This window comes from Vicugna pacos, chromosome 9 (genome assembly GCF_048564905.1).
Source record: "Vicugna pacos chromosome 9, VicPac4, whole genome shotgun sequence".
NCBI classification, from domain to species: Eukaryota; Metazoa; Chordata; class Mammalia; order Artiodactyla; family Camelidae; genus Vicugna; species Vicugna pacos.
Genome location: NC_132995.1, coordinates 39,314,992 through 39,336,915, shown reverse-complemented (window position 1 = coordinate 39,336,915; position 21,924 = coordinate 39,314,992). Strand labels below are relative to the sequence as shown.

The window sequence follows — 21,924 nt, the reverse complement described above, 5'->3', positions numbered from 1 at the left end:
TGCTGATTAATATTCTTTGCACTTTCCTTGTCTAATGGGTTAGCTCTTCTGTCAGATCTTTCTTTCTGGGAGAGAAGAATCCAAGGGACTGTTCTCACCTGTTCCTAAACCTTTTAACTTGCCTTCAGCTGCATTATCTTTGACCGATTGGACCCTGCTGCCCTCCTATTTGGTTTCTCAAAAAGCTACAGAGAACTTGACTGGCTTTTGTCCAAAGGGCGGTGAGCAATAATTTTTCATTGCCGTATATCATCTGGCTGCGGGAAGTGGCCAGATCTGGGTGGAGAGACAGAAGTTGGGCATTTCATGCTGACCTTGCCTGACCTTCCAGGGGATGTCTACTTTCAAGCCATTCTTCGAGGTAGAAGCCAAGGTTTCTCAACCTCAGCATTTTTAACCTTTTGGGCTGGAGAATCATTTGTGCATCGTAGGATGTTCAGCAGCATCCATGGCCTCTACTCACTAGTTGCCAGTAACACCTCTCCCCTCGGCTGTGATGATCAAAAATGTCTCTAGGCATTGCTCAGTGTCCCCCGGGGGTCAAACTCATCCCTAATTGAGAACCTCGAGTATAAAGCCAACTATTTATGGTTATGGGGAGAGATGATAGATAGACTAGATACATATACATGAGCATACCTATTTATAGGTCAGTAATGTGAGGGTGGTGGTTTTTGGAAAGGCTGTGTATTAATCAGGTTCTGTTTCTCCAGAGAAAGTGAACCAATAGGATATAGAGAGCCAGACAGAGATATGCCTATAGATACAGCTGTATCAAAAGGGATTTATTATAGGCTATTGGCTTGTTCAGTCATGGGGCTTGAGAAGTTCCGCAATCTGCTGTCTGCAAGCTGGAGAAGCAGGAAAGCTGGTGGTGCAAGTCAGCCCGAGAACAAAGGCCTGAAAACCAGGAGTAGCAGTGGTGTCAGATGCAAGGAGGAGACAGATGTTCCAGCTCCAGGAGAGCCACTTCTCTCTTTCTCCACCTTTTTGTTCTGTTCAGGCCCCCGACAGCAAATGATGCCCACCCCAGCCTGTGAGGGCAGATGCTCTTTACTCAGCCTGCAGGTTCAAGTGCTAATCTCTTTTGGAGACACCCTCCCAGACACACCCAGAAGTAATGTTTTACCAGCTGTCTGGGCATCCCTTAGCCCCATCAAGTTGACACACAGTGACCCATCGCACTTTGTGCTGTGTCTTCAGGCACATCTGGGTTTCAGTCCAGGCTTTGTCAAAAGCAAGCTCTGGGATCCTTTCTCATCTCTAGAGCCTAACCACGTGGACCCCATAAGGTTTTGGCGAAGAATCAATGAGTGGATGTTTGCAAAGTGCTTGTTACTGAGCCCAGATACGGCAGGGGCTGCAGGAAAGTTACTTCCTCCCCACAACCAGTAACTGTACTGGAAACAGAAGAGTCATTCCGCTCTTTGACGGACATTTCTACCCTCTTCGCTCTGTGTGTTAGCTGGAAGAGATGTCTGTCTCTGTTTCATGCCATATAATAGTGTATCACTTCACATGAAGTTGGCTTTCATTACGAAGGAAGTGGATAAATGATATACAAACACTTGCTCATTGTAAAGTTTCGAACAGCACAGATAAAACTTGAGTCTCCCTTGACCTTTTACCCCAAAGGCCACCCCAGAGGCAACTACGGGCGTCAGATGGTGTTTCCTTCCAGACTTGTAGTCACGCTTTTATATCATTATCAGTTTATGTGCGTAAACATACATCCTTTTATCTTGTACGTAGTGATCGGTTACCTTTTTACAGCATATGTTGTCAGTATGTACAGACCTGACAGAGACTATTCAAGTATTTATTTATTTTTTTGACGTGTATTTGATGTATAGTATTAATAAGTTGCAGGTGTAAAATAAAGTGATTCACAATTTTTTAAGGTTACGCTCCATTTATAGTTACTATAAAATACTGACTCTATTCCCTGTGTTATACAGTGTTTCCTTGTGGCTTAATTTATACAGAAGAGCTTGTACCTCTTGGTGTAGGGCCTTTGGATGTTTCAGACTTGGGGCTGGCACACACAGCGCTGCTGTGAACAGACTTACATCTCACTGGGCGGTTGTCTACAGTAGATACCAAAAAGTGGAGTTGCTGAGGCAGAGAGTATGCGAATTTTAAATTTTAGTAGAAAAGGCCAGATTGCCCACCAAAGGGGCGGGACCGTTTTATGCAATCAGCATTCAGTAGCACCAAGTCTCTTCTTTTTTGCCAATCAAGTGGAAAACAAACAAACAAACATACCTTGTTTTGATTTGCATTCTACTGATTACTGTCAAGAGCGGTGTCTTTTCTTATGTTTGTTGGCTTTGTTTTTCCTTTTGAAGGTCGCTTCTTCCTTTCTTGGGCCTGCTTCTGCATTGGATTGTCTTTTTCCTTATTGATTTGTATGATTATGTTTCATATGTTCTGCATATTAATTCTGTGTCATACACACTGCACGAGAAGGGACTTTTAAGATACTGCGCATAAGCATTTCAAAGAGCGTCAGGTTAACAAGCGGCTGTCTGGGATAATTAGTGAGCTTTTCCCAGCTGTGATGTGTCCCCATCTCCTGTCCCTGCTTTCCCAGTTACAACCCTGACCTTGTCTCTCGTCCACTGCAGGTGTCTCCCTGAACGACGAGACCTGCGTCCTGGGCAGTCCCTCACCTCCCTGCCTCTGCGCTCAGAGGCCGTGGCCTCTGCCTGCTCATGGTAAGTACAGCCGTGCCCCCTGCAACCTTCCTTCCTCGGAGCAGCACACCTATGTGTGCGGTACAAAACATTGTCCGTGGATACTGATAAATGTAGTGGGCCAAAAAGACTCGTGGCACAAATCTGCAAAACACTTGAATGAGCCAAATTGAATACCTTTTCTCACAGCGCGCCATTTCCCCCCATCAGTGCCTTTGCTCTGCCACCCTGCATGGTGTGCCTCCAAGAGGGGATGAGTTAGCAGCATTTCCCAAGTGCATTTGATGGGACAGGACTTTTTTCCTGTAGCCTCTTGTAAGACCACCTCACCACGGAGGACACTTCCGGGCATTTTGTTGTGATACAGGCAGTGAGGCTGCAGCTTGAGAGCTGTCAGATGCCCTTCCTGGGATGGTTGTCTGTGTGGTGCATCGTGTTCCATTCTGTGTCTTACCTCCTCCATGTGCTGTGGGCATCTCCCACACACAGGGCAGTGCCCGTGGTAGCAGCTCCATGATAGCAGCTCAATGACGGATAAATAAATAAATGATGGATACCACCAGGATAAATGTGGGAAGTTGGGGTAGAGCCCCCAGGACAAGGCTGTTTGCAAGTTTCCAGGCCTGGCTGTGATGAGCTGCCTGACTTTGGAGACTCTCCTCAGCCTCCATGGGTGGGAGTCTGCCTTCTCTACAGCGGGAAGGGTAATATCTGATTTTCAGGAGCTTTGGGAAAAATTGAATGAGATAATGGATGCATCAGCCTAAAGCAGGTGCTCAGAGGTGTTCAAGCAGGGATGTGCTGGCGGTTTGAGTCTTGGCACAGTGTGAAGTGTCTGGGAAGCCCCAAATCGCGAATCTTCTCTGATGCCCCAAATCCATTCATTTTTCTGAAAGACAGATAGCACTTAATATGAAAATAAGCTGGGGGTAGGGAGAGAGAATACAGGGGCTCTCCTCCTTTCTCATGGTTCTTCCTATGGGTGTCCCATCAGTTTCCTGATTCTTCTTCACCCTGGCGGGAATAGCAGCTCATCGCGCTCGGCAATTTCGTCATCACTTGCAGAACTGGTCCATCGTACCCCCTCGAAATACCTGCCCCCACCAGTGGGCATCACCTCCTCAGAGGTCTGAGTCCGGGCTCCACGGAGCCCTCTCCAAGCTCTCTGCTCCAGCTTCCTAATTCCAACCTCTCCTCTTTGTTTTCTCAGCCCAGGGGGCAGGAGCTGCTCCTCCAGTTGGTTGAACCATGATGCCCTAAGGTTCTCTTTTTACTCTTTCAAGCACCTAGTTATCGACTTTATTCTTACTGAACAGTTCTTTATATTACATTCTCTCTGTTCAAATAACTGGTTTGGGTTCTGCCTTCTGACTGAACCCTCCCTAATGAAAGAAAAAAAGAAGAATAGGGGTAAAGAAGGAAGGGATGGGTTAGAAGGGAAGGACGGATGTCGCCAGTCTTCTAAATCCATGTCTTGTGTTCATCTCCAGGACTCTCAGCAGCCAGCTGAGTCCTCGACTGGCTGACGGTGCCCTCCTTCTGACAGACATCAGGACGCTCAGTGCACGGTGCTTCCCCCAAGCACAATAACCCATTTACCGTAGATGAGCTGGTTAATCATGATGTGTCTCTTGTTTTCTCATGGGATTGGCTGCTCAAAAGTGTTTTTCTATAAGGTGATGGAAAGTCATCAGGAATTCATTAACGTGTTCTGGTGATGTTGATTGCTGTTATAATGATTATTACACTATTGTATTAGGTTATAGATATTAGCATTGTCTCTTTTATGGGAAACTGTTAATGAGCCACGTGTACTTTCAGAAGACTGAGCCTATGGGCTTGGTGTTTGTGGAGTCTGCTTATTTCATGAGCTCAGATGGTGACTGAGGACTTTTCTAGTGATGGACTGGAGTGTATGCTCTGAAGTCAGACAGCTTGGCTCCGCCTTGTACTTACCGTGGGGCCCTGGACGCATAGCTTTCCGGCTCTCGGTGTCCCCAGCTCTGAACTGTATGTAGGGATGCTGTTGCTGCTGGTGACGCTGATGATGATAATGCTACTACTGCTAATACCTCTTCATAGATTGTCGGCAGATTAAATAAAAGAACTCGTATTATCTTGGGGCACCCAGTATCTTCCCTTGCTTCTATAAACAGTTCCAGACACAACAATATTTGAGCCCTAAAGCCCTTCTTTCTGCCCCAACCCCAACTTGTAAGCAGATTTCTCTCAGCAGGTCCCCACTAAAACACAGAAGTGGCTAGACCTGATGTTTGTGTGTCAGGGTGATCCAGAACAGTGCCTGGCCCTTAGCAGGTGCTTCACAAATGCTCACTGAATGGATGAGTCTGTCGGTAAGCCCCGGGCTCTGGGATCATAAACAGGGAGATGGAACCTACCATCGAACACTACATAAGCTGGATAAGATATTGAGTCTCCATGGTCCTCACTTTCTCATCTACAACCAGGGACCACAAACACCCGTCTTACTGTAGTGGTTCCCCAGTGAGAATCCCTGGGAAGCTTGTTGAGTAAGATGCATGTTCCCAGGCCTGTCCCTGGAGATGCTGAGTCAGTCAGTCTGGGATAGGCTTTGATCCTTATGTCCCAACAAGCTGCTGGGGAGACTGGGGTGCCATGCGGGTGCCCTGAGGACCACACTCTGAGAAACGCATTGCAGGCTGAATGAGACCTGAATGTGGCTGCACGTGGAATACTGGCTGATGTCCAGTCAATTGTAGCACCCTTCCCCCTTCATCAGTTGGGAGATCCTTTGTGGTGGGGTGTCTTTTGGATTTTATGTGACATTTGGGCTTAAACTTCACATCTGCTGGAGACAGCTGAGAGAGATTAGATAAATTACTTAACTTTCCTGTGTGTCACTTTTTTCTTACATGTACTTACAATATATGAAAATATCCCTTCAAAGGGATATTTTCAAGAGTATCACATAAGAAACCGTATGAGAAAAACACTTAACAAACTATGAAAGTTCTTTTAATGTTGTTTTTCAATTTATGGGTTTATTTTCTTTTTAGTGATTAGCCCCTAAATCTGTATCCTTAATCCTAAACCAGAAATGATTTTTTTTTTCAAATAGAGAATCATTTGTTAAGTGCATCGGAGTTAAGTTAGTCCAGGGGACTTCTCGTAATCCACAAAGCCACTGTTGAAAGGAGACACAGGTATCAGTGACCAGCCTGATACCTTAGGTGACAGGTGCAGGGCCTGAGACAGAGCAGTGTGACTTGCTTGAGGCCCTAGAATAGGCGAGGGCAAGCTAGGTCTGGCCTTGTAATGCTGCCCCGCGCTCCTCCTCCTGTCCCGGCTGAAGGCTCCAGGCTGGCCACACCCCTCGCTTCCCGGGCTCCAGGCTCCGTCTGCACATCTCTTGTCCCCACTCTGCAGAGTGGGGTCAGGGAGCATCTCATCCCTTTCCTGTTGTCGCCTCCACATTTCTCATTATGATGAGAAAAAGCCACGTTTCTGGAATTCAGACCCTGGCAACTGTCTTGGATTTAACAGGAGCTGGTGATGGGGAGAGAAAACACATTTCTGGGTCAGATTTCCGCTCACGTCTGTGCCCTGGAAGCTTTCTGATGCATCCTTACAGCCTCCAACCCTCACTCTCTTCCTAACCTAGAAAATGGTGCTGGAGATGAGTTCCTCTCCTGATTGATGTGATAAATACATGGGAATAAGGAGTAGAAGAAACAGACGTAAATTAAGATCTGTGCCCGATCCTTTGTGTCACCCCTTGTGGTCCTCACAGGCCGATGCTGTTGGGCATCGCTGCCATCATCCCACTAGAGCCATGTCAGGAGCGCAGGGATGTCTGCCCCGCCCCTCACCAGGTCTCCCCAGCGCCTAGACAGTGGCCGATGTGCAGTCGTGCTTTCTCCCTTTGGAAGGGAATGGACTCTACTGGAAATGAGAATATCGGCAAGGGGCCAAAAGTCGCACAGCCCAGCCCCAGCCCGCCTGTTCTGAAGCCCTGACGCTTCCAGGCTCATACGCGTGGGCGGCCCGGGTCTTGGGGCAGGGACAGGCTGGGTGTCCCTGCGGTGCCCTGGCCCCCTGCATGGGGACCTGTGTGCTCAGGGACTGCTCCTGTCTCCCGTGGCTCTCCCCTCCCCATCTCTCAGACTAGCCATCACCTCATTAGAATGCAGCTGTGTGATTCATCAACACGATAGGAGAAAGCAGTCAGATGAAATAAAGGGGGAAAAACTAGTATTTGCGAAGACAAGCTGTGCTGAGCTTCCCACCTTATCCAGGGGCTACACGCACACACGTAGCCACGCCACCCTGACCACCAGAAACGCCCTGAGTGTGGAGTGTTTTTTTTTTTTCCTCTTCCGTCTCTTATGTGAGCCACAATCTTTACATCTCGCTGACTGTTGTGCAAGCTAATGGCATTATCTTCATGCTCGGACGCGGGCCTGCCAGCTGACAGTGGTTAGCAATTCTTATTACAAATATATCTTCTAATTCCCAAGCTGGAATTGTAAAGCTTTTCTATAGTGACACTGAACCAAAATATCGAAATTGCTCAAGCCTTTAAAGAAAGCGGCAGCAAAAGGTTGCGGAACGCCTTTTAAGTAACGCTGCAGGCAGGCGCTCCGGAATACAGATGGAATGCCTGCCTGAGTTCTCCTGTCACCTCACATCACCCAGGAACTCAGACTCTAAACTTCCATTGCCTTTGGCAGGAATAGAGCAGAGAGAAAGAGAAAGAGGGGGAAGAAGAGGGGAGGGGAGAAGAATCTCTACAAAGGAGCTTGTGCAGAGTTTTTATCACTGTCACTCTCTGAACATGGAGGGGCCTCTTTGGGGTTTGGAACAGAAACGCTGGAACGGGGTGTCTGCCGATGACACCTCTAGACTGCTGGCTTGAAGGCATCCTCCTCCCTGTTCTTGGCCCACGTCTATTTGGATTCTCCTTAAGACACAATTCATTATTCATATTCCTAATGAGGACACCTCTTCATTTCTTCCCTCCAGCCCTGGGCTGATGAAGGTTGTGTCCTTTGGAGTCCCGCTACCCCTGAGCTTCTGTCTATCACAGAGAAGCAAGTGTGGACAAGTGGGGAACATTCTGGCTTTGAAGCTGACCTAAGCTCCTGTCTTGGGACAGGACTTAGAGGGCAACACAGCTCACCTCTCAAAGTCTTAATTAATTCACCATCAAATGGGCTGCATGATATTCACTCCCTGGAACTGTTTTGTGGGTTAGATGAGCTAATATTAGCATCGGCACGAATGGCGGGGTTTACTTGTGTCTTTATCACTTTCATCACGTGTAATTTTGGGTGGCTCTCTTCCTTAGAGGACTGGGCTCCTTGGGGAACCAGTTAGATCCACAGCTCTGAAGATACTGCGAGGACTCGGCCTCTCTTCTGATCTCTTGGCTCCATGGACCTGTGTGTGCTGGCTTCTTTCTGTGGGCAGGCTCTCTCCCTGTGGTTAGGATGACGAGAGCTGGTGACCCTAACGTAGAATCATGCCCTCACGGCTTACCGTGCTACAGAAGCCGTGGGGGTGGAATGGGGGGATCTTCCTTCCCTGCGATCCACAAGGTAAACCACAAGGAAGACTGGTTGGCATGCTGGGGTCACATTTCCACCCACAGATCCCAAGTCGGAGATGGAACAGCACACACCCGAGTATCCACTCCCTCCGCCCCCCGCCCTAGTGTTCTGGAGTGGGGGTGGGCAGCACGGGTGCCTGTGCCCCCAGGACCACACGAAATTGGGTGGGACAGTTATCCGATAGAAACAAACTGCTGGCACCAGGAAAAGGGAGGGATCCCTGGGAAGTCAAAACAAATAGATGTGCACGGCAAGGCCAAACCCTGCTTAATTAATGACCTAATCAACAAACAGATGCGTGATGGTGGATTTTGTGCAAGGAGTCCTGGCTTGGGGATAGCTATGGTGAACTAAGTGCAAGTCCCAATGTCTCTGTTCACTTCGGTGACTTTTTTAGGCTTTGCCTCTCTGGGGCTGGGGCCCTGGGCTACGGAATTTTCCGGGTGGGTTGGAAGATCCCCACGGCCCCTTCCAGCTTCGCGTGTCTGTTATCTCGTGCTGGTGCTCTCTTAAGAAGGAGTTGTAAGTTAATTGGAACAGGGCCCTTTTGGCAGGCTCTGGAGAAAACCATCCTGATATGTGTAGGTTAGTAGGGTAGTGGCAGGCTGTCCCTGACTTCAGGGAAGTGTAATTCAGAAGATGAAACATAAGTAAGACTAGCCGCTGCATTTGGGGCAGTGCTGAGAGCTCTTCAGGGAAGGCCACAGGCAGGAACGGATGCTCTGCAGACCGACTGTGGAGGGTCAGCCTGTCCGGCAGGGGGATGAGCTGAGGCAGCAGGGACAAAGATGGCACGAGGAGAGCACACAGTTGGCACCATCCTTAGAATTAAACACCGTTTGTTGGGTGATTACTTACCATTCCATTTAATGGGTGAGGAAACAGGCTGAGAAAAGGGAAGGAAGTTGGCCTTGGTCTCTCAGCCAAGACTGCGGTCAGATGGTGCCTGGACTCCATTCCTCAGGCCTGGGGAAAGGTCTGAGCCGTACACACCACGTGCTGGCCTTCGGTCAGGGTTGGGGGCCAGCCTAAAATGGGGAGCCCATAGCAGGGTAACCCACCCTCATGAGCCCTCCGAGGGGGGCTGTCGTCTGAATCCCATAGCCCTGGAGTCCTACCTCTCCTTCCTGCGTCCCTCCTCCATCCTGCCCCACCTCCAGGCACGTCTGACTAGGGACTCCAAGTGCCAGAGGAGAGCTGCACCATCTACGGACTTGAGTGGTACCTGGTCCCACAGCTAGGCGGCTGTTCACGGCAGGACTGGAGCTGAACTGGGGTCGAGGCCCCAGGGCCCTGGGCCTGCAGGAGCTCCGGCCAGGCTGGCTCTCTCAACCAGCCTTTGTAGCTGTGGGCTGTTTCCCTCTCGCTGTTTCTCTCCTTGCCTGTGTCTGCTCCTCCCTGACATGTTTTTCCCCTTGGTTCATTTGTCCCTTGTAATTCTACTTTCTTTTGAGTTTCTCTTCTCCTTGTCACCTCTCTATTGGTTTCCTTTCCCATCTGCCCCACCCTCTTTTCTTCCTTGTCTTGCCATGTGTTTCTCTGCCTTCAGTCTCTCTCTCTCTTTCTGTTGCCATAGCTGGCTGCTGTCCTCTCAGTTTCTTCCTTTGCAGAGCTTGGCCAGCTGCAGAGAGTCTACTACCCTTCCTGGCTCAGCCTGTCTCACCCTGGACCACTGCATCCTGGGCAGCTTCCCCCTGAGATCCCAGGCCTGGCCCGTGACGGAGAGCCTCCCGCTCTGGGCTTGGCCGCTTGCCCCAACTTCTCCCCCTACGAGGTCCTCTCAGCCTGGAAGTGTTGATGAAGTGCCCTCTTCACCCCAGGCGGGGGCCCCACCCTCTGGAGGGTGCGGGGGGCTGCAGGGGCAGGAAGCAGGACGTGAGGGCTCAACCCTGGCTCTGCCCTCTGCCTGGGCCAGCCCAGCTCCCCTCTGTCTGCAGAGTTCGCCTTCCAGAGACTCCCCCCGCCCTGACCCCCACCCTCAGTGCATTCGACGGCTCAGGGAGAATGCTGTCTGCATGGTGGGTCCTCAGTGCCACCTCTGTGCCCCCACCATCTCCTGTGGTGTCCATGGGCAGCCCTATACCTCTCCAGTCTAAGACCATCCACAGACTCCACGTTTGATAAGCATTCATTGAGCACCTACTGTGTGCCCAGTATTATGCCAGGTACTGTGTTAACCCCTGTACAGTGGGGAACAGCTACTTTTGCCCATGTTCCACGGGCAAAGTCAGACAGCAAACGAGAGCCAATGATGCCAGGCGGTGAGGGCTCTGATAGGGGAAGTATAAGACCCTGTGGGCCTTGGGATTGGGGCAGGTGTACCCAACCACATCAGTAAGGCTTAGGGACGCCTGCCCTGAGCACGTGCTCTCAAGCTGAGTCTGAAGGATGTATTAGATTCTCCTGGGAAAGGTGTGGGTATATGTACTGGGGACTGGGAGGACTGGAAATTCTCCAGGTGGAAGGAACACCCACTGTGAAGGCTTGGAGGTCAAGGAGCACGTTTCTCCCCTCACCTCATTCCCCAGGAGAACACCCCTTCATCCTTCAAGATTCAGCCCAGCCTACAGCCTCCTTCCTCTGGGCTCCTGGAGCCCCTCCCTCCCTCATTCCCCAGGACAGGCCTGTGCAACTACCTGACGGTGAGCCTGGTGCCCTCAGTGGACACGGGCCGCCTCTGACCTCCCAGAGCCTGGTACCAAACCTGACACAGTCAACTCTTAGTCAGTCTTGTTGAGTTCTGATATATGAATGCATGGAAGTGTGGATGAATTAAAAAATAAAATAAAATGAAGTTGTTCCGGGGCACAATCTGAACTCCGAGGCTGCCAAAGCTTACTCTGCCCAGGCTCCCTCAGGAAACCCCATTTCTTTTCAGGGTCCTGGGGATTTTGTAAAGGCTGATCCATCATTATCTCAGGCTGCCAAGAACTCCTTTTTCTCTAAGAAATCAAACTCACTCCTCAATATTGGGTGTGTTTGTGTGTGTTTCCTGCAAGCTGAGGCCCAGCTTTCGAGAAGTAATCAATTGCGATTGATTGGCAAAATCTGACTTGCGTTCTCTCTGCCAATTTTGGATGGTAAAGTTCATTAAAAGCAGGCCTCTGGCAAGCCAACACCCCTCAGTGCTACGGTAATAAGGGCTTCTTATGCCAGGCAGCAGGATCTGCCCTAAAGAGTCCCTGGCATGATGTCGTGGGGACTTGCCCATCTGCAGCAGCTTTTTTTGTAAATGAGTAATTTAACCGTGGTAAAAATCCTTGAGGAGTTTTTCCAAGCTTGGCCGGTGCAGGATTTGGAGAGAATTTTATGGGTAGGAGCAGGGGTTCACTTTACAACACCCCTTCCATCCCTCCTCCTCCTTCCTCCTCTGACCCCCACTCCCCTGGACAGAGACTTCTCTTGGTACCACCTTCAGGAAACTAGTTTGGCCCCAGGCAGACAAAGGCAGTGCTCTGGGGTCTTGTGGCCCCTTGGAGAGGCCAGACACACGTCTCTACACAGTTGTTTTCTTTCAGAGGCTCCAAGGGCTGGAGCTAGGAGGGTTTCAATTTCTTCCTGAATTTGCACAGGGCAGCGACTTCTGGAAGTCATCAACTCTGAAAGCAGCCGGCACAGGGCCCCCTGAGTGGGCATTCCAATCCAAAAGCAGGAGTTTGCTTTGAACTGCTATTTATGGGGTACTCATCATGTGCCAAGCTCTGTACTGGGCTTATCCACATGCGTAGCTGCCTTCATATTCTCTACAGCTAGCGCCAGAGCTGGAGGTCATGGATGCCCTGGTTTGAACGCGAAGCATCAGGTTTTGTTTTCCATTTTAAAATGTTCACATGGAAGTTCTAAAAGGTTGTACAAAAAGAAATGTTAAAATTGTTTCGAGAAATGGAACTAGGGGGTCATGGAAAGCTTTGAATTTTTACTTAACAAGCTAAATATATTATTCAGAAATTTAAGTAATTATTAAAATGCTTATTATAGAAAATCTGGAAAATATAGAAAATAAGGCAAGAAAAATATGACGCCTGTTAGATGTGATTCACATTTCCAATTTTCATCTAAGTAAATTAAGCCTCAAATGTTTCCAAGTTTGTATAGATAAAAGATGAGCCAGGATTTGGCTCAGATTTGGCAGTGGTTTCTGCCCTCTTTGGGGTTTTTGAAAATGTTTTCTAAATAATCCTTGATCTAGGAGAGTCTTCTTTTAGAGGGGATGAAATAATCCATGCACAGATGAGAGTAGACGATGGTAGATTCCATGCCTTAGAATTGATGATTTACAGTCAATGAGCTTACAGTGTGTATTTGCTTATTAAAGGCTCTGAGAAGTCCTGCAAACTTATACAAACGAAGAACCTTACTCCCTCCCACAAAACTGCATTTCACTCATTTTGGAAAATGGATGTGCCCTCCTGGCCCAGCCTATCCAGCTCTCTCCTTTCGTCAGGGTCTTTGGAGTCTGTGTGGGCTAGTGTGGACAAGGTGGAAGCAAAGGAGAGGTGACCGTGGGAAGTCACAATGGGAGAAAGAGTGGGAATCTTACTATCCAACCCATTTTTTTAATAGATGAGGAAATTGAGGAGGGGAAATGATAGTGTCTCACCCTGTGTGACAAAGGAAGTCAGTGGCAGGATGGGGATTTGAAACCAAGCCTCAGGAGCAGGACCTGGGCTCTTACCAGATATGGCCTCTGCAGAGGCCTGAGGTTCAGGCCAGGCTCTCCTGTGAGGCTGTGGTGTGGCGAGGGTCTCCAGCATCATTCATCACGAATGCTAACCTTTAGCACCAGAAATACACCAAGCTGTTTCATTAAACTAGACTGGCTAGTTTTTGCTTTTGCTATGTAGTAGAACTTATTCTGGGCTTCTAGGATGGGTGGACCTGCTTCTGTCCATTTTCCTAGCAGCCCCTACTTTTCCATGGCACATGAATTTGAGCCCCAGCTGAACCTGACCTGGGGCCTCCGGGTGGCTGGCTCCGTGCCCAGTGCTTTATCTGGCTCCCTCACTCAGCTTGCCCGACGCTCCCATGGGGTGGACAATCCCACCCCTTTCATGTTCCAGAGAGGAGTGGATTGCATTTTCACAGCGGAGAGCCCAGCCCCAGCCCCTACTCCCCATCTTCCATGAAACCACCACTGACCAGTAGCTTTCAAATCCCAATGCTTTTCACAGCCTGCAGGGATTTGAGATCCCCACCTCTTACATTCGTTGATTTACTTTTTCATCTTTCCCAGAGCATGATCTAGAGGCCAGGGCCCCATCTATCGAAAGGTACTAAGACACCTCGTTGAGGAGTGGTGTATAAAGAGCTCACCGAGGTAGGAGAATAGATAAAGCTGACTTGTGGGTGCAGGGGAGCTCAGGAGGGGCTTCCATGGAAGGGACAGCTGAGATGGATTTTGAAGGATGAGGTCAGCTTAATATGAAGGGGACAGTAGGCTGGGCTTTCTTTGCAGTGGAAGAGCTTAGCTGAGAGGGGTGGAGGTGTGAAACGGGACATTTGGAGCCCAGCAGCCCAGCAGTGCAGGAAGTAGAGGGGATTTGGAGGGAAGGGAGTAAATCCAGCCTCGGTGGTGGGCAGGGGTTAAAGGCCAAATCAGGGGAATGCCATGAATAAGTACACATTAAGAAAAGCGGTCCCTCTGCAGCGCAGAGGGTGGATGAAGGGTCCCTAGGGAAGGAATGAGACTCAGGCTGCTGGGCTGCACCTTGTGGGCATGCCAGGCCTGTGCTTGCCCATCCTCAAGACCAAAGAAAGAGCCCGGAGTCAGCAACAGAGACATCAGTGGTTTAATTGACAAGGGAGCTTGCTCATCTGAAGCAAGGTCCTGGAGCAACACCCCGCCATGCGTGGCGGACAGCGGGGCAGGACATGATGGCATGAAGGAGGTGGTTACCAGTTATAGAGGGAACTGACCTCAGGTTGGCTCATCTGTTACCAGGGTAACCAGCAGAGAGGCAGGCGCTCACCTCCCCTTTGGTAAGCTTAGTGGAAGGCTCTGATCTCAAGCTAGAATAATCACTCACTGGGGACTGGGACAAATCTGTAACAGGTTAGTCCTGCGAGTGGGTGTAGGTGAAGCAGGCAGTGGCCGAGCAGGGGATGGACAGAGAGCAAGAGAACAGCCTTCTTGAGTGGCCTGACCACACACAGGCAGAAGACACCTGCCCCAGTCCCAGGGGATGCCCGGACAGTGGAGTGGCACTGAGGCTGGCATCAGAGGTGGGGGATGCACCTGACAGGTGGCAGTGAAGGAGGGTCTGCTCCATCGTGGGGCTGAGGGGAGGGTCCAAGTCAGTTTCCATGTCTCTGACCAGCTTGGTTGCGGAGCAGAGACCATAGTCTCAATTCCATGCTCTTTCACTCTTTCCACTAAGTGCGAGCCATTAAATGCATAACTAAATACAATTTGATAGCTAGACCTTTGGAAGTCTTTTCTCATATGTTAAATCACTCATCAGTAAATTTTTTAGGCCAAGTCTCATACAGTAGCACCCCAAGGGCTGGGCAGTGGGGAAGGTCCACCTGAGGTGTAGACAATAAGGGAGGACTTAGTTGGCAGAGAGGTCAATAAAGATCAGTCGACTTTCTGTTATCACCTTGTGCTGGAAATTCTAAAAATGTCAGAAATAAAATATGACTTCCTGGCAGGTAGATTTCTCCCACCACTGACTGGCCTGAATTTTGGGATTTAAACTTTCAGTCCCCAGACTGGCTGTCTAGTATAAGCTAATGTCATTTAGAAGGCCTTGCACTTTACTAGCAGAAACCCTGGAAATGGGTCCATTTAGCAGGCAACTGTCTGGATGGGAGGGCTTTTGAGCTCCTTCCTGGAGAATGTTTGTAAATAAGGTCCTCACTGTCCCTTTATGCACCCCTCACCCCCTACCAGTCTTTAGATTCCAGAACAAATTGCCTTGCAGAGTGGGGAGAGTGTCATGGCCTCTTGCCAGCAAATCTCTAGGCGTATGACTGATCAGGGCCTCTGGCCAGGAGGAGGCCCAGCCCTTGTCCCCAGGGAAGACACTCCTAGGCTCTAAGTAAGCCTCCTAAGTCATTCAGATGCCCCCCGAAGAAGCCTGTTTGGCCTTTCTCTGGAGGCTGCAAGGGTGATTCACAAGGAACATACCAAATGTCACTCACAGTGGGTGCCATGTCAGGGCCTCTCTGTACTATGGCTGCAAATAAAGCATAGTGGAGGGATGGGACTCAGGGAGCAAGTGTAGGCGGAAAGGATCTCTGGAGCCACCTCCTGGGAGGGCAGAACCTGGAGACGAGCAGGGGTCGAGTCGAGACTTCTCTCAGCTGGGCTCTAAGGCCTGGCTGTAAAGTGCCGGCAGCATTCTCAGCAATTCTTGCAGCTGTGGGTCTCTTGTCTCCCGGCCTTCTGTTTTCCTGAGCAGACTCGGGGGGTCTGACGTTGGGGTGGGGCTGGTAGTGGAGTGAGGGGAGGCCAGGGACACAGGGACACTGCACTCGCTGGAAATCTTCTTTTTGTATGTTCCTCCCAGACCAACCTTGCTGCCCCAGAGAAAGGTCAAGTACGTTCCCGGACTCCTGGCCCCGGCACACTGGCTTAAAGCTGCGGTGTCGGTCATGCCCATGTCTCAGGTGTGTGCTGTCCAGTCCACCCTACCTAGGTCTGGGTTGGAACTGCGGATGCAGCAGATGTGGGATGTGCATTTGCTGGCTGACAACAAAATCCTTGGGTTGGGCTGCTCTCACTGATACTCCTGCCTCCAGATCAGCTCGAGCAAGTCCTGCTTCTCCTCACCGTCACCACAACTCTGTACTGATACACGTCTGCTTAACTTGTGGTAACCCTCAGGGTGAAGTGGCATCTTAAGTGGCTTCCACGTTTGCTTCCTGTGATGGCAAATACCCTTTAATGCGCATTGTCTGGTTAGACGTCTGTTTCTGGGAACTGTGGATTCAAATCCTTGGGTCGTTTCTGTTGACTTGCTCATACAATCTTTTACCTGTTGATTTGTACACGTTTTTGTGTATTCTCAGCTTTAATCTTTTTTCCCCTCCTGATTATTTTCTCTCTTATGTATTTTGAAAATCTTTCTTATCTGGCTTTGTAATCCAGTGTTTTGTCAGTTCCCTTGACAGCATTTGTGTTTAGGAAGCCTGACTTACATCAATATTATAAATACACTTCTCTGTGTTTTCTTCTAATTATTTGACATTTTCACTTGTTCAGTGTTTGGTGTTTTAATAATTCTGGAATGATATTATCTGTGAAAGATATTAAATAAGGAGTTTGGTAGGAACCTCCTTAGCTCCTTATGTCACGTGAATAGCCACTTGTTTTCACACCATGTATTGAACTGTCCAACATTTCTCAACTGACTGGAACTGATTCCTTTGTCGTGGAGAATGTTTCTATTCATACGTGTTTTTACATACATATGTGTGGGTGAGCATTACATATGCACAGATGTCTATCTGTTTATCGGCATTTTCGACACTCATAATTTTAATGGAAATAAGGGTGGAGGGTAGCAGAGGCATTGTGGTTCTGGTCCCTGCATTGATAACAGCAGTATAACAGATCTCTGCTGAGTCTACATTGCTTGGCGCATCTTCAGCAAATACATATTGTGGCTGAATGTAAGGAGTTATGTTTCCAGGGATCGTCGCCTTCTGGGAGCTCTCGTGTCCTTGTGAGTGGGCTGACGTTGGATATGTTTTCAATGGTGAAAGATTTATAAATCATTAAATTAGCATCTGAAGTCCTGCCTTGGATCCTAGAGTAGAAAAACATATTACTAAAAAAAAAAACACACACACACAAACAAAACTGTTGATATCCAAATGAAGCCTGTAGTTTAGTTAACAGTATTGTACCAATGTTAATTTCTTAGCCTTGACAAATCTACCACGATGATGGAAGATGTCAACATTCGGGGAAGCTGAATGAAGGGAATATTGGAACTCCCCCCATTACCTTTGTGACTTTTCAGTAAATCTAAAATTATGCAAGGACGAAAATTTCACTTAAACTTTTTTTTTTTCCAAATTAGCATGCAAAGTTGATGCAACAATGGATGTACCATCATGATCTCTGCTTGAGCAGTCGGTTAATGTGTCCCAGAAGGTGAAGCCTTTGAAGCATTTGACTTCTGAAAGACTCTTCACTAATTTGGGGTTTGGGTCACATTCTTCTCATTCATTAAATGGGAGAAAGTTGTGAGATGATCCCTAAAGTCCATTCCATAGTTTGGAGGTGCGTTATTGGCTCTGTTGGGAAGTTCCCTGGCTCAGAATTCTTGGTGCATCTGCAAATTTCACACTCAATAGATACTTAATGAGTTTTGCCTTCAAGCAAGCTTAAGTCCTCCAGTTGTAATACTGAAACAGCAAAGAGCTCTGGTCAGAAGAAAAGCATTTGAATTCCAAGTTGACAAACTGACCTGCTGCTGTCCTTTGGCAGGACACTTAAACTCTCAGAGCCTCGATGTGCTCATCGGTAAAATGGGAATTAAGAAAGTGCTACCTCCCAGGGCTGCCCTGACAACTGAACGTGGTAGTACACGTGGAAAGCATACCTCTCAGCTCCTGGCATGTTGCCAGTGCTCCCTGAGCACAAGTCCCTTCCTCACCTCCCTCAGCCTTGCAGCATTTTACCTCCTGTTCAGGTTAATATGGTGGCGAAGGAACGCTGGTTAACAGCTGAAATCTCATTTAGAGTTTGTCACCATCCTCTTCCAAACTGTCATATCACTCAGTGCTTATGTTTCTTTCACGGGCTGGGGACAGTCAAGCAGGCGAGATGCTTTCTTGATAATGCAAAATGCGATTTTTCTGGGATGATATTGCACGGGGAGGACAATCTGAGTTGAAAGGAATTTTTAGTAGGCTCCCTGTCACAAATCGGATAACAGGAAATAAAACAAGTAAGACTTGGGCAGTACACCAGTGATGTCAGATTTCTTATAAAGCAGGCACGTAGTCCTGGCAGAGGTTTGGATAGCGGCCCCATTCTGGGCGCGAAGCAAAAAGGTAAAGGCAGGAGGTCTGGCAGGGCCGGGCCTCTCACAGCCCAGGAGGGAGGGCACCATCCCACACTCCACCGGCAAACGGTGCCTCCGGGAGTTCTGCAGCGTGCCGCCTCCAGGGGGCGCTAGGCAGCCCCGGGGCCAAGTCCTGGCTCCCAGGGGCAGCTGAGACAAAATTCCTTAATTCCTCCAGGTTTGACATCTGTCTGTAAAATGGGAGCAGGATTAGATGAATCAATATGATATACAGTATCTGCTGCAGTGCGGCTTCTTTTTTCATGAACTCTCATTAAAATTAGTTGCACAGAATCCATTGCTAGGTGAAGTCCCCCTTTTGGGGCATTACTGAGACTATCTGAAAAATACAGCATAAGGTACAAAAAGTGAGATGCATGAGGCTCTGCATAGTATGATACCATTTTTGTCAAGTACACAAACAGTAAAAACTAGACTCTGTACCCCTAGGGACACATACGTGTGTATATGATGTGTGTGTACCTATGATGTATGTTTATATTCTATATGGACAAGCAGTCTGGCGATCTATGAATGCACAGTTCAGGATGGGACTCACTTCTGTCAGGGGGAAGGTGGGGAAGGCAGAGATGAAAGGAAAGACAAACTCAGAATCAGCATGTTAGTAACAATACTTCTCGGGCTCAGTGGTTGGGTGATGAGGATGGGTTTTATGTATACTCCATTATGTATGAAATATTACATAATTTAAAGAAAGCCAAGGCAGTCACTCCGAAAGCAAGGTAAAAGTTTTATTGCGCGAAAGCCAAAATGCCAAACACATCATTAAGCATGAGCTGTAGGGACAGCTGTATAGAGACACTGAAACTCCATGTGATGCGCAGCTTCCGAACCCGTTCTGCGCGCCCTCAGCGGGCCTGGCTGGCTTCCTGTCCGTCTGGGCATGCTGGCTGGGGGCTGGGGCTGCTGCGTCTGCCTCTCCTGCTTTGCCCAGGCCCCTCTAGCTTTCTGCTCTCCCCTCTGCAACTCTTGCCCTGGGGCAGGAGGTGGGGGTGTGACTTTCCCAGAACGTTTATTGCCTGCTTTTCTGTCTTCTCACTTTTTTCTTGTAAGGAGGAGTACCACACCCTGTCCTCTGAGAGGCGTCTTTCTGTGTAGGGACCGTCCGGGTCACCCCTCTTGTCTTGTTACCAATGTGACGCCCCCAGCATTAGATGCGCGGCAAGTACTTACTTCTTTCCCCTTTCCGCAACCTGCTCACTCTCAGTTCCTCCATCCTGAAAATGGGGCAATAGTACCTACTTCAGATGGACACATGACAACCCTGAGGGAAAGCTAGATGGTCACCCCGCTGCCTGGGAACTGGGAGAGAGGAGACAGCCCAGAAACAGATTCTCCTGCCTTTAGGGGCCTTAATATTCCTATCTGTCAAGTGGGGATCTCCTTTCTGCCTGTCTTGGGGGCCCATAGGTAGTGATGGGAGGGAAAGCACTTGGACGGATTAGGAGCATCCTCCGGGGGTTCCAGTAGAGCAGATGCACTGCAGAGACGTGGAGCATCTGTCCATGCAGCTGTCGGATGGTCCACGCATCCCTTGTCGGTTATGCCAATGTTAGTCGAGTCAGTGGTGCTCTCAGGTGCTCTCTCACGGCCCTGCCATGTTCACATGCCTCCTTTTCTGCCCAGCTGCTCGGCTTCAAGGCCCAGCTCACAGCATGGAATCCATCCGACAAGATGAAGGCTCTGCGGAAATCTGTCATCCATGGGTCCCAGGGAAGTCAAGGTCTCTTTATCCCATTGCCCCTCAGAGCGGAAGGCAGTGTCTCTGACTCCCAGCGCCTGCCCTGAGAGGGCCTCAGCTGGCGAGTTCTCCTTGCACCACGGCTGTGACACTGGACACTATTCGCAGCATGTGGAAACCAGCCTCCGTCTGCCTGGGAAGCTGATGTTCAGTTTCGGGGCCCCGGAAGGTGATGGGATGCGCACGGGTCTCTCTCCTGCCCCAGAGAGCAGACTGTTCACAAAACAGATTTTGAATAACTGGTTAAAGTTGGGAAAGAGAAGACAGCAAGGACCTATGCTGGGCTCGTGGCCTCTGAATTTGGGAGGTCCCGCAATGGGCGTTAGCCCTAAGGACGAGACGGCCACACATCCTTTTCACCCTCCGACCACCGCGCGGAGGACACCTCGCTAATTAGGCTGTACTCCCTGTGGCCTGTCATTATTCCTTTTAACTTTTCATTCCACTGTGACCAGGTTTTAGCTACATGACCTTGGACAGGTGACCTCACCACCCTGAACCACAATGGTATCACCTGTAAAAAGGAGAAACGATGCCTTGCAGAGTTATTGTGAAGATTAGAGCTCATGCACGGGGAGTTCTCAGCGGCCTGCTGGAGGCCCAGAGCATTCGGGTCATTCTTCAAGCCGTGGCTCTGTAGCATTGCTGCATCCCCTGCGCATAAAGCCTGCCTTTTGGGGCACAACTTGGGTGTTTGATGATGGTTTGATTCCTGTTTGTATAGATTCTAAAATCTTAAAATGGGAAGGAGTAGACATTTTGAGCCGAAATCTCTGTTCTTTTCCAATTTGAGAAATTTTTTAAATTGTTTCTTGTTGTTAAGATTCATGGCATTAAGTAAATGTATTTCCTCCCTCTCTCATCACTGAGGTGACGCCCCACCTGCCTGCCGAGGAGGCACTTGGAGGCTGCATCTCTGTTCTTTGTTCATCTCCTGGTCTGAGGTTCGTCACAAACTCACCGGCTGTCTCCTTGGGCCCCGGTCCTCTGGACCAGCTAGTTGCAGAAAGCCTGATAACCAGTCAAGGCTGTGTTCTTGCCTCTGATAGATGAGGTCAGACCACACTTGGCATACTTAAAATGTGTTTTTCGTAACTTGATACCTCCTAACAAAGAAAGAGCCAGATCACACCCTCATTAGCTTCAAAGAGAAATACTGATGTTTGTTTTTGTCTTTTTTTCTTTTTTTTTTGCATTGGCAAGAGATTTAGTTTAGCTTAAAGGAAACACAGATGACGCTAATGAGACCGCAGTGTCTTAATTTGCATATTAGATGAGATAAATATTGAGCTAATTAACACCTAGGATGAATTTTCATTGCCTGGGACAATCGTTCTATGGTGATGGTAGTTCTCTGCTACTTACCCAGAAGCGGAACAATTTGAAGAATCACTTCCTCGCAGATACTTCAGGCCAACCAAAAGTCCTCCCAGGAAATGCCATCCAGAAATTCTTAACTTAATTTGTAATAATTCCTGGACCCACAGAGAAGAGCTGTGTGGGGTGGGAGGGGCTGGGGCAGGAGAAGTTGGTCTGTCTGATTTGGGGTTCCATAAAATGGTTTGAAAAGGACACCCTGGGTTGGACAGTCATTTTTTTTTCTAGGGTCAGGACTGGCCACATAATTTGTCAGACCCAGTGCAAAATGGAAATGCAGGGTCCCTTGTAGGGAAATTCATAATTTCAAGATGGCCCTAGTAGAACCAACAGTGGTCCTTCTAAGCCGGGGGTGGGGGCGGGGGGGCTCCTGCTCTGCTGCTCACTTCACATGCTTCAGAAGTCTGCCCTTTCTGTTGAATATAGGCTTTGGAGAGAAGAAAAGGAAGGGGAAAAATTTTTTTAAGACGTTGTATTTC

General features: G+C 48.9%; 1 long non-coding RNA gene across 1 annotated transcript in view; it reads left to right on the top strand.

The window, feature by feature from the left end:
- The window catches only part of LOC116281908 (uncharacterized), a 554,075-nt gene that overhangs the window by 384,098 nt on the left and 148,053 nt on the right, over window positions 1-21,924 (top strand). Inside the window, exon 7 of the long non-coding RNA XR_012075708.1 lies at window positions 2,628-2,717. This is a non-coding gene — a long non-coding RNA (uncharacterized lncRNA). The remainder of the gene's footprint in view (window positions 1-2,627; window positions 2,718-21,924) is intronic.